This window comes from Echinops telfairi, unplaced genomic scaffold (genome assembly GCF_000313985.2).
Source record: "Echinops telfairi isolate 266 unplaced genomic scaffold, ASM31398v2 ScPeMD7_2;HRSCAF=8, whole genome shotgun sequence".
NCBI lineage: Eukaryota > Metazoa > Chordata > Mammalia > Afrosoricida > Tenrecidae > Echinops > Echinops telfairi.
Genome location: NW_022103898.1, coordinates 33,003,346 through 33,012,685, shown reverse-complemented (window position 1 = coordinate 33,012,685; position 9,340 = coordinate 33,003,346). Strand labels below are relative to the sequence as shown.

Sequence of the window (9,340 nt, the reverse complement as noted above, 5' to 3'; positions counted from 1 at the left end):
TGGAGGCCCAATGTCCTTCTGCTACCTTAATACTAAACCTATAAATGTAGGCTCATAGATCTATTTCCCCATCCTCATATAATATATTTGCATATGTACAAGTCTTTATCTAGACCTCTATAAATGCCCTTTGCCTCCCAACTCTTTCCTCTATCTTCTTTGACTTTCCTCCTGTCCCACTATCATGCTCAGTCCCCACCAGGATTTCAGCACTTCCTCTTTGTTACGTTCCCCTTGATCCTACCCTACCAGGTCTCCCACACCCACCTCCCCACCAATTTGGATCGCTTGTTGTTCCCTTGTCCCTGGGTTTGTTATCACCTCTTCCCTTCCCCCCCGTCCCCCTCTCCCATGTCCCCCCGGAACTGTCAGTCCTGTTGTTTTCTCCTCCATATTGTTCTTTACTAATGATTTCTTATGCTTTAAAGTTAACTTGAAATTCATGCATAAGTATCTTCAAATGCAGAAGTAAGACTAATGGATTGACTTTGACATTCTCTACATGGCATGCAATCAAGAATATTAAAATTATATTTGTGACTCATATTTCATATCTACACTAATATTTCATAGTTGTAATTAATAGTCAGATTATCTCAATTGTTTTTATTTATTTTTAGAAATATTTTTATTGGGGGCTTGTATAATTCTTATCACAATCCATCCATCCATCCATCGTGTTTTTACTTCTTAAACATTTTTTAATGTTTCAATTAATTATACTAAAAGCACACTTAACCTTCAGCATTTACCAAAGCAAAATTAGGATTATTGTTCATAGGATTATTTTAACTAAATGAAGATCTTACCACCATTTTAAGAGTATGAAATATGAATGAGTTAATTTTTCCCCATTTAGAATGATATAGCAGCAGAACGAAGCACTCCTTTACATGCCCTTTCTTCATCACTAGGGTCATTTCTGCTACATTCTAAGAGTTCTTTAGCAGCTGTTTGTTGCTGTGGAGTCAATTTGGACTCACAGTTCCCCTTGTGACAGAGAGCTGGCCCAGAGGGTTTTCTAGGAAGGATCCCTGGTTGTGCTGTGGGTTAGACAGTGGACTGATATTGCAAGGACAACCATTCCGAACCACCAGCAGCTCTGCTGGAGAAATACAAGACTATGTGTCCATGAGCAGACTGGTATAAGTGAGTTGGCTTTGAATGTGGCAGCGGCTTTAAGAAAATTTTTCTTTTTTAAAAAATAAAATCATTATAAGAACAGATCATTAAATCTTTCCCCATGAGCTGCCTCCTGGGTGCCGAGTTCAAATGGTCAGCCTTTGCTTAGTAGTAATACACTTAACATTTGTGCCACACTAGGCCCTTTCTTTCGACAGCTAAAACCCACTGCCATCAAGTGGATTCCAACTCACAGCAACCTCACTACTAGGCAAGGAGTAACTAATCAGATGATGACAAATACAATTAAAGTAAAAAATGTGCTCACTGTCTACCACAAATGCATAATGAAAGCATAATTTCTCCAACTTCTAGCAGTTTGACTTCATTTGTTTTGTGAAGTTTGTATTTAACCTCTCATAATTGGCTCTGGCTATTTAACACTGAATATCCATTTTTTTTCAAGCATCACTGGTTGTGTAGTGGTTATGAGACTGGGTGCGATCCGTATGGTTGGCAGTTCAGGACCACCAGCAGCTCACCAAGAGACTGGGCTTTCTACCTATAAACAGTTACACTTTTAGAAACTCCCAGGTCACTATGAATTAACATTGACATGGCGGTGAGGGTTCTTTTGAGTATCCATTTCTTTCAAGGAATCCTCCCTCCCTGGTGGTGCTACTGGGTAAGCATTAAAGCATTAGACTATTAACCACACGGATAATGGTTCAAACTCACCAGTTGTTCTGCAAGAGTAAGATGAGGCTTTCTGCTCTCATAAGGAGTTAGAGTCGAATTGCTCCATAGGTTTCTTAACGGAAGCGGACAGTCTAATCTTTCTAAGGCAGATTGGTTGGTAGGTTTGAACCACTGAATTTTCAGTAAGCAGTCCAATACTTAACCCACTGTCCCATGTCATTTTTAATAGGAGGTCAGAGATATAACAGAAGGCTTGAAGGAGTCTGGGAAACAAGTCATATATTCAGAGGAAAAACTTCATTACTGGAATTTCTTCTTTAAGACAATTTATACTTAGAAATATGCAATTAAACTTTTAACAGGGGAATGGTTAAAACCAGTGAGTGTTGTAAAAATCAGGCCTAAGAAAAATGTTCGATGATACAAAGAAAATGCTTACGACAAACTATATGGAAGAAAAATATTGTATTTGTATAAAGATAAAAGCCAAGATAAAGAATTACATACCAAAGGGAACAGGTTTGGGAGGTTCCCACGGCAGAGAGGGAAAGAATGGGAGGACAAAATAAAGGGCGAGTCAGATGAGAAGTATAGACTTGAGTGTAAAGGCAGATAGAGGTCCTAAGAAGAGGAGAAACAGGGGAAGCGGATGGGGTACAAGACGGGAGAGGGAGCTGATGAATGGTTTGAATGTTGACTGTAGAGTTGATAGTCTGAAAAGTAAACTCCTGATCCACAGAAAATCATCAAAACAAAAAAGGTAGATGATATTGCATGCCATATAGTGTGTACCCGTGCACTTTTCTAATGAGTTCATGGCTTTCGTGAAAAAAATTTAAAAGGTTGCTGAGGGATTTTATGACTCCAAGAAAGTGAAGAATTCTATTTCAATTACTTATTTTCTGTTTCCAACTCATAGTTATCTTACATAGGGTTCAGGGCTATCAATCTTCACTGATGAAACAACTTCATCTTTCTCTCCTGGAGCTGCTGGTGGGTTTGAACCGCAGATCTTGGGTTAGCAGTCCAAAGCTTACCCAACAACACTCCCAGGGCTCCCAGGGGCTCATAAAACCTTCTCCGTCCTAAAATCCCAAATCAAGAACTCCTGGAATAAAATTTCAACTACTGCTATAACTGAGCTTCCTTACTGCATATTTTAATATACGTAATTGTATGTATATTAAAATTCCCTAGAGGCAAGAAAGAAGTCCTAGTTGTATAAGTTTCTGGTTGTTAACCAAAAAGATTGGCTGGTGGACCCCGCCAGCTGCTCCTCCCTCTATGAGAGAAGACTTGGTGATTCCGGGTAACGAACTCTTTGCTGCTGAATCAATTGGATTCATAGTGACCCTACTCAACCAGGTAGAACTGCGCCACCTTAAGATTCCCCAGGCTGTAATCTTTATGAGGTGCAAACTATCACATCTTTCTCCTGTAGTGAGTTAGAACTGCTGGCCTTTTGGTAGTGCTTCTCTTAAAGACTGCTGCCTAGGAAACCCTGTGGGACAGGTCTATTCTGTCCTGTAAGTTCACTGTGAAGTGACTTGACAGCACACAACAGAACATGAAAACCATCTTTGTATCAGTACCAGATCTAGTGCTTTGGGAGAGTCTCAGTATGTTTGCAGACCCGAAGTCGTTATTTTCCTACTTCAGAACCACCTGTGTCTCTTTAAGAGTCAAGGACTAAAGTTCTAGTCCCTTTGCTTGGTATTTTTTAGTATGTATTAAGCAACCACTGTAAGTCTGGGGAAAAATCTCACTGCCATCCAGTCAATTCTGACTCACAACGACCTTATAGGGCAGGGCAGAACTGCCCCCCAAGGGTTTCCAAGACTGTTGACAGGAGTAGAAAGCCTTATCAATCTCCCTAGGAGTTGCTAGAGGTTTCAAACTGCTGACGTCTCAGTTAGCAGCCCACAGAGTAACCACTACGCAGGGCTACAGGACTATCCCTTTATAATTTGATTTCCTCATCTTCAATGGGGACATTCATTATTCTCCAAAATAAAATTCCAATCTCCTACGGCTCTTCTCCCACCCCCAGCTTTCCACATCAATTCGAATAGTTTTACCGTCTTGCCAGATTAATCTAGTTGACTAGGATTCGCGAACAGACTTAATTCCTGGTAGGTACCATCCAAATCTATTTACATCAGAACAAAGCACTGCCTGGTCCTGGTCCAGCTTCAGTACGGTGATGCTTGAACCCACTGTGTCAGTCCATCTCCTTGAGGGCCTGCCTTTTTTTTTTTTTTGGGTCGTGTCTACTTTACTAAGCATGATATCCTTTTCCAGGGACTGGTTTCTCCTGATAACATGTCCAAAGTAGATGATATTCAATAGCGAGAAGCTAAAAATAGTCCAAAAGCCCCACAGAAGAACATTAAAAAAAACTTTGGTACATACACACATGGAATACTATGGATCACTACAAAAACGTAAAATGATGAAGCACCGATGGACCTGGAGAATAACACTGGGTGAATGATATTAGTCAATTATGAAAGGTTAACTGTTGTATTTGTATAAAAGCCAAGACAAAGAACTGCATCCCAAAGGAAAGATTGTAGAGGTTCCCCAGAGAGAGAGGACAAGAATGGAAGGATGAAGCAGCAAGTGAATAGACTGTTGACAGGTATAATCTTGGGTTTGTAAAGGACAGAGGTCCCTAAGAGGAAGAACCATTTGAGGGAGAGAGCTAAGGGAAGGGTCTAAACTGTTGAATACAGAGCTGCTAATCTGAAATGTAAACTCCTCACTTAATTCACAATTAAAAACTCATTAAAATAAAAGCCAGTGATATTGCATGCAACACTGATTGTTGTGTTAGGTGTGACCCCATGCACAGGAAACACTACACTCCTGTGTCATCCTCACAATTGTTCCTATGCTTGAGCTTGCTGATGCAAAACTGTGCACACACAAAATATGAGTTCATTGATTGATAAATTTAAAAGGTTACTGAGGAATTTTATGATTCCAAGAAGGTAAAATATATCTTTTTTTAAAAAATTGCATTTCAACGATTTGCTTAATATTTGTTATATGCTGCTGCTTTTGTCTTTTCAATTTTCCATGGGTAGGAATTGTGATCTTGAATTATGTTGCTGAAAAACACTGGACACACCATCGACTGCTAGAAAAACAAATGGAAATAAGTACAACTAGAATATTCCTTAGAAGCTGGCAAGACTTTGTCTCACATACTTGGGACAAGTTAGCAGGAACCCATCCGTGAAGGACAGCATACTCGGTAAAATAAAACGGGATGGTGCTCAACAAACTAAATGGGGTGGGTCCTGGCAGTGAGTCGCTGAGAGGAGGAATCTACTGGTGAACAGCACCAAGAAACTGCCTGCTGTGATGGGCGCCCTCCAAAACTCCAAATTCACCCCCATCAGTGGATTCCAACTCTTAGGGACCTTCCAGGGCAGGGCAGAGTTGCCCTTGAGGGTTTCTTACACAGTAACTAAACTCCAAACTCATTGCAGTCAACGTCCACTCATAGCAATCCTGCAGGACAGGGTAGAACTGCCCCGGTGGGTTTCTGAAAACTGTAAACTCTTTGTGGGAGGAGGAAAATCTCATCTTTGTCCAGTGGAGCAACTAGTGGTTTTGAGGTGTGGACTTAGTGGTAGTAGCCCAACGTGCAACCACTACCCCCCGAGTTCCAAAATGGGCAGGCAGAAGTAGGATTTTCAGGAATTTTTGCTGGCTTTATGTTTTCCTTAAACACTTCCTGTAAGATGAAAATGACTCCACGAGGAATGACGACAAAGCATTTCATAAAACTTACTTTCCCATAATACATGTATCTTTTAGATCTACTGGTGGACATAGAAACTATCTACACTCAGCCCATAACAACCAGCTACCTCGCTATCAATGTCCAAAAACCTCACTCAGGAGGCATGTTTACAACTTCTCAGAAACCTTGAAGAACTTAAGGGTGCTTTCTGTGTGTGCTCGTTTTTCCTTCCCCTTTTCCTTCTCGGTCCCTTTATTACTGATTGACCTACTTTACTGAAGAGAAGTTGGCAACATATGGAGTCCACGGAACCCTGTCTGCATCAGTTGGGAAGCAGGGGTTTTCACAACAAAAGAGCTAGGGAGCTTGGTCGTTTCATCTTTTCCCCTCAAACCAATCAGGTCCATAGGGAGCCACGACTCTCGCCTAATTGAACGAGAAACACAGCGAAAGTTGAGGGCGTTGTTCCGCCCGGGGGAGCGGCATTGGGGCCTCAGGTAACGAAGAAAGGGTCGGCCTGGCCGGCCGCTCCCCGCATCCCCGAGTCCCCAGCGCTCGGGCTCCCGGCCCGGCTCGGCGCGCGGCGCCCTGGGGCGGGGGAAGCGGCGGCGACGCCAAGACAGGAAGCTGTTCCTGCAGGTGAAAGGTCAGAGGCGCCAAAGGAGGCGGCAGTGCGCGCGGAGTGAGTGGTGGGCTCCCGCCGCACCTTCTGGCCCGGGCCCCGCCGCTGCGGCCACTCTCCACTCGCCCTCGCAGCGCCTCCCGAGCTGCCCTCCCGGCACTGCCACACGGGCCGGCCCTCCGACCGCAGGCTGCAGGCACGGGCGTCCGGGGTCCGTTGGCAGTTAGGAGAAAGAGCCACCCTTCACCTCAGCCTCCGGCGCGGCCGCTTCTCACCCCGCCGGCACTTCTTACCCGTCCCTCTCCGCCGCGCTCGGTCCTGCGCCGGACGTTGACCCGACTGCCTCGCTGCTGCGGCGGCTGTTGGAGGGTTCCCGGCAGAGACAGGTTGGAGAAAGGTCGGGGGTGCGGGAGTCCAGGGAAGGGGCTTTCAAGAGTTTGTGTATTTCGGGGGGTCAGAGTTCGTGACCTCTCTCTTGGCTCCAAGGTGCGCCCCCCCGCCTGCGCCTGCGCCTTACCAGTACAGCGGGCAGGCCAGAAAAGGGCGTGACTTCCCCCGGGTGGGCGGGGACAGCGGGACCCAGCCTCGGTTCTGAAAGTCGGGTGCCCCCTATCGGCTCGGAGGGAAGAGCTGTGCGTTCCCATCAGGGACATTTACAGGCTTGACGTTTAGGCAAGGGTGTGTCATTAAAGGAAAATGTAAGCTAACATTTCAGGCTTGGATTATAAAAATAAATAACCCATTGATTTTGGGCACTTCGGATCTAATGTATGCTAATATGGGCCACTTTTAGGCATTCTCTAACCATAGATTCCAAGGTTTAGCATTAATGAAATCCCAATCAGATTTAAAGTGCCCTTATTAAAACGCGTTGGGTTACCCATTATATTGCCAACTACATAGTCAGCTGACTGAGAAAACCAGTGGCTCTGTGGAAGAAAGACCTTATACTGTCGTACACATTTGCAGCCTGGAGACCCACAGGGCTTCTACTCTGTCCTGTGGGGTTGCTGAGTGGGGATCCATTTGCTGGCACTGAGTTTGAGTGTTTTATTTAAATATAACAAACTGAGGCAAAAATATATACTGCAATGCAAAGTTTTTACTTATTGATTACTGTAATTAATGGAGATATGAGCAATGTCATCACTAGAATCTAAACTCCCTGAGGGGTATTTTTTGGTCGGGCTATCTTCAAACACAAAGGACAATGCCTGATTGTCATAAAGAATTATTGAATTGAAATTCTATGGGGACATAATTGAACTTTCTCTAGAAACTTTTCATATGTGGTACATGTAATTGAACTTCTCATGGAAGCAAGACAAAAGAGTGAGATCTAAGTAAAGATTTTTTTTTTTAGCACAGGACTAATGGTACTGATGGCTGGCTCATATTTATATTCTAATTCTTTAATTTAAAAAATTCCTGTTCATTCAAAACAACAACAAAAAGAATTACGGAGTTAAGGGACACCGACAGCATCCTCATCTGCAAGTGTTTCATGTCCTCCTCACTTTCTGCAAGAAAGGTTGTCATTAGGCCTACCACAGGTTGTTAATAAGCCTTCTTGCAGTCCTGATGCCACTCTGTGGAAACAGAAGGATTTCTCCCAAGTTGTCTCCCCCAAATGTATGCTAAACTTTGCTGCTTGTGAATGACTATACACTTGGAAGTCATCAGAAGTAGATCAGGGGTCATTCTCCCTAAGAGCTATCAGTCATCTACAGCAAGCAGTCATCGCTGTTTATCCCACAAGTAGGGCCCACCCCCTTCTGATAAGGATAGCAGTTGTCTGTTTCCTTGTAGGAGACCCCAGAGAGGTCATGCCCACTGAAGGGTGACCAAGGTTAGGCCGCCATCATGAATCTAGGGTCCACCCATCTTGTCACATGCATACTTTTAGTCCCTTCCATTCCTATGTGCACACCCCTAGCTCATCCCCTTCCTGTTACGCTTATGCCCATTGTACATCCCCTTCCTATAATGTGTATGCCTATTGTACTGCCCCTTCCTGTGACATGGGGTTACCTGCAATCACGCCCCCGAAGTAGATATAACACTTGGTTAGCAAGAAACAGGGTCCTCGAGCCTCCTGCCGGGTCTCCGCCCCACCTCGCCTTGGCTCACGCTGTGTGGGGACCTGGTCTGTAAGATCATGGCCATCCAGGAGGTGAACATGCTACTATGAAATGTGTCCCACTCCATTATTTGACTCTCTCTTCTATCTCTCATGCTCTCTATGACTTTACTATAATCTTTATAATAACCATACAATTGTGCCTATCAAACCCGTGATTAGTGGTGGGGGGCTGGCACCCCTTCTAACCACAACTCTTGTTCCTATAATCCAGCTTCTCTGATCTCTTGCTGGTGAAGATCAAGGATTGCAGCCTTCAGTATGATTTACAACTCAATGAAAGACCAACTGGGCCAGTAGGTAACATCATAATAAATGGAGAAAAGTTTGAAATTGACAAGGATTTTTACTTACTTGATCCATATCAATGTTCATGGAAGCAACATACTGGCACGAAGCAGGGAACCAGTAGAGAGGTCTGAGGGGCTGGCCCCAATCCCAACTATGTGGACAGCTGCCTCTCCCCCCAGAAGAATTTACTTCAAAGGACAGCACTGAAGCTCCAGCTCAGGGACACGGACATGTCTGATCAGAGCACACCACAAAGGAGCAGATGAAGGGGGAGGAAGAGAGAGTGGAGCACATCCTGGCCCACCAGGCTTTGAGGATTATATCCCTGCTCAGAGCAGCCAATGCACAGGACCATATGGCCCACCCCACTACGAGACACAACATCCCTCACTGACCCATAGCCCTACAGGAGACAACACTGGAGACTGTGGGGATTGCACCTAATCTGAACCCACCACACTGAGGCAAAACACTAAGGGTGTGCAACAGAACAGCAAGAGGGGCAGAGCAAGGAAGTCCCGAGGTAATACCAAAAATAGACTTTGGGGCGAGAGTATGGTACCCCATCAGACTCAAAGGTCAACAAACAGACCTTGAATTATTTCACAGGCTCTTTTTGTCTTGGTTCTGTTTTGCTCTGTCTTGTTTTTGTGCATATTATCTATGCAGGTCTATCAAGAAAAGATAGGTGGGATAAACAATCTGGAGGAGA

At 44.3% G+C, this 9,340-nt stretch overlaps 1 protein-coding gene across 4 annotated transcripts in view; it reads right to left on the bottom strand.

Moving 5' to 3' along the window:
• Nucleotides 1-6,685, bottom strand: part of NR2C1 (nuclear receptor subfamily 2 group C member 1) — a 59,230-nt gene extending 52,545 nt beyond the window's left edge. For 3 of the 4 annotated variants that reach the window (XM_004700389.2, XM_045292008.1, XM_045292013.1), the window contains exon 1: nucleotides 6,491-6,685. The gene's annotated coding sequence lies outside the window, so the exon portion shown is untranslated. Of the gene's footprint in view, nucleotides 1-5,846; nucleotides 5,924-6,490 lie in introns of those variants that run through there. The other variant, XM_045292002.1, reaches the window with a different exon arrangement.
• Between the last annotated feature and the right edge of the window lie 2,655 nt (nucleotides 6,686-9,340).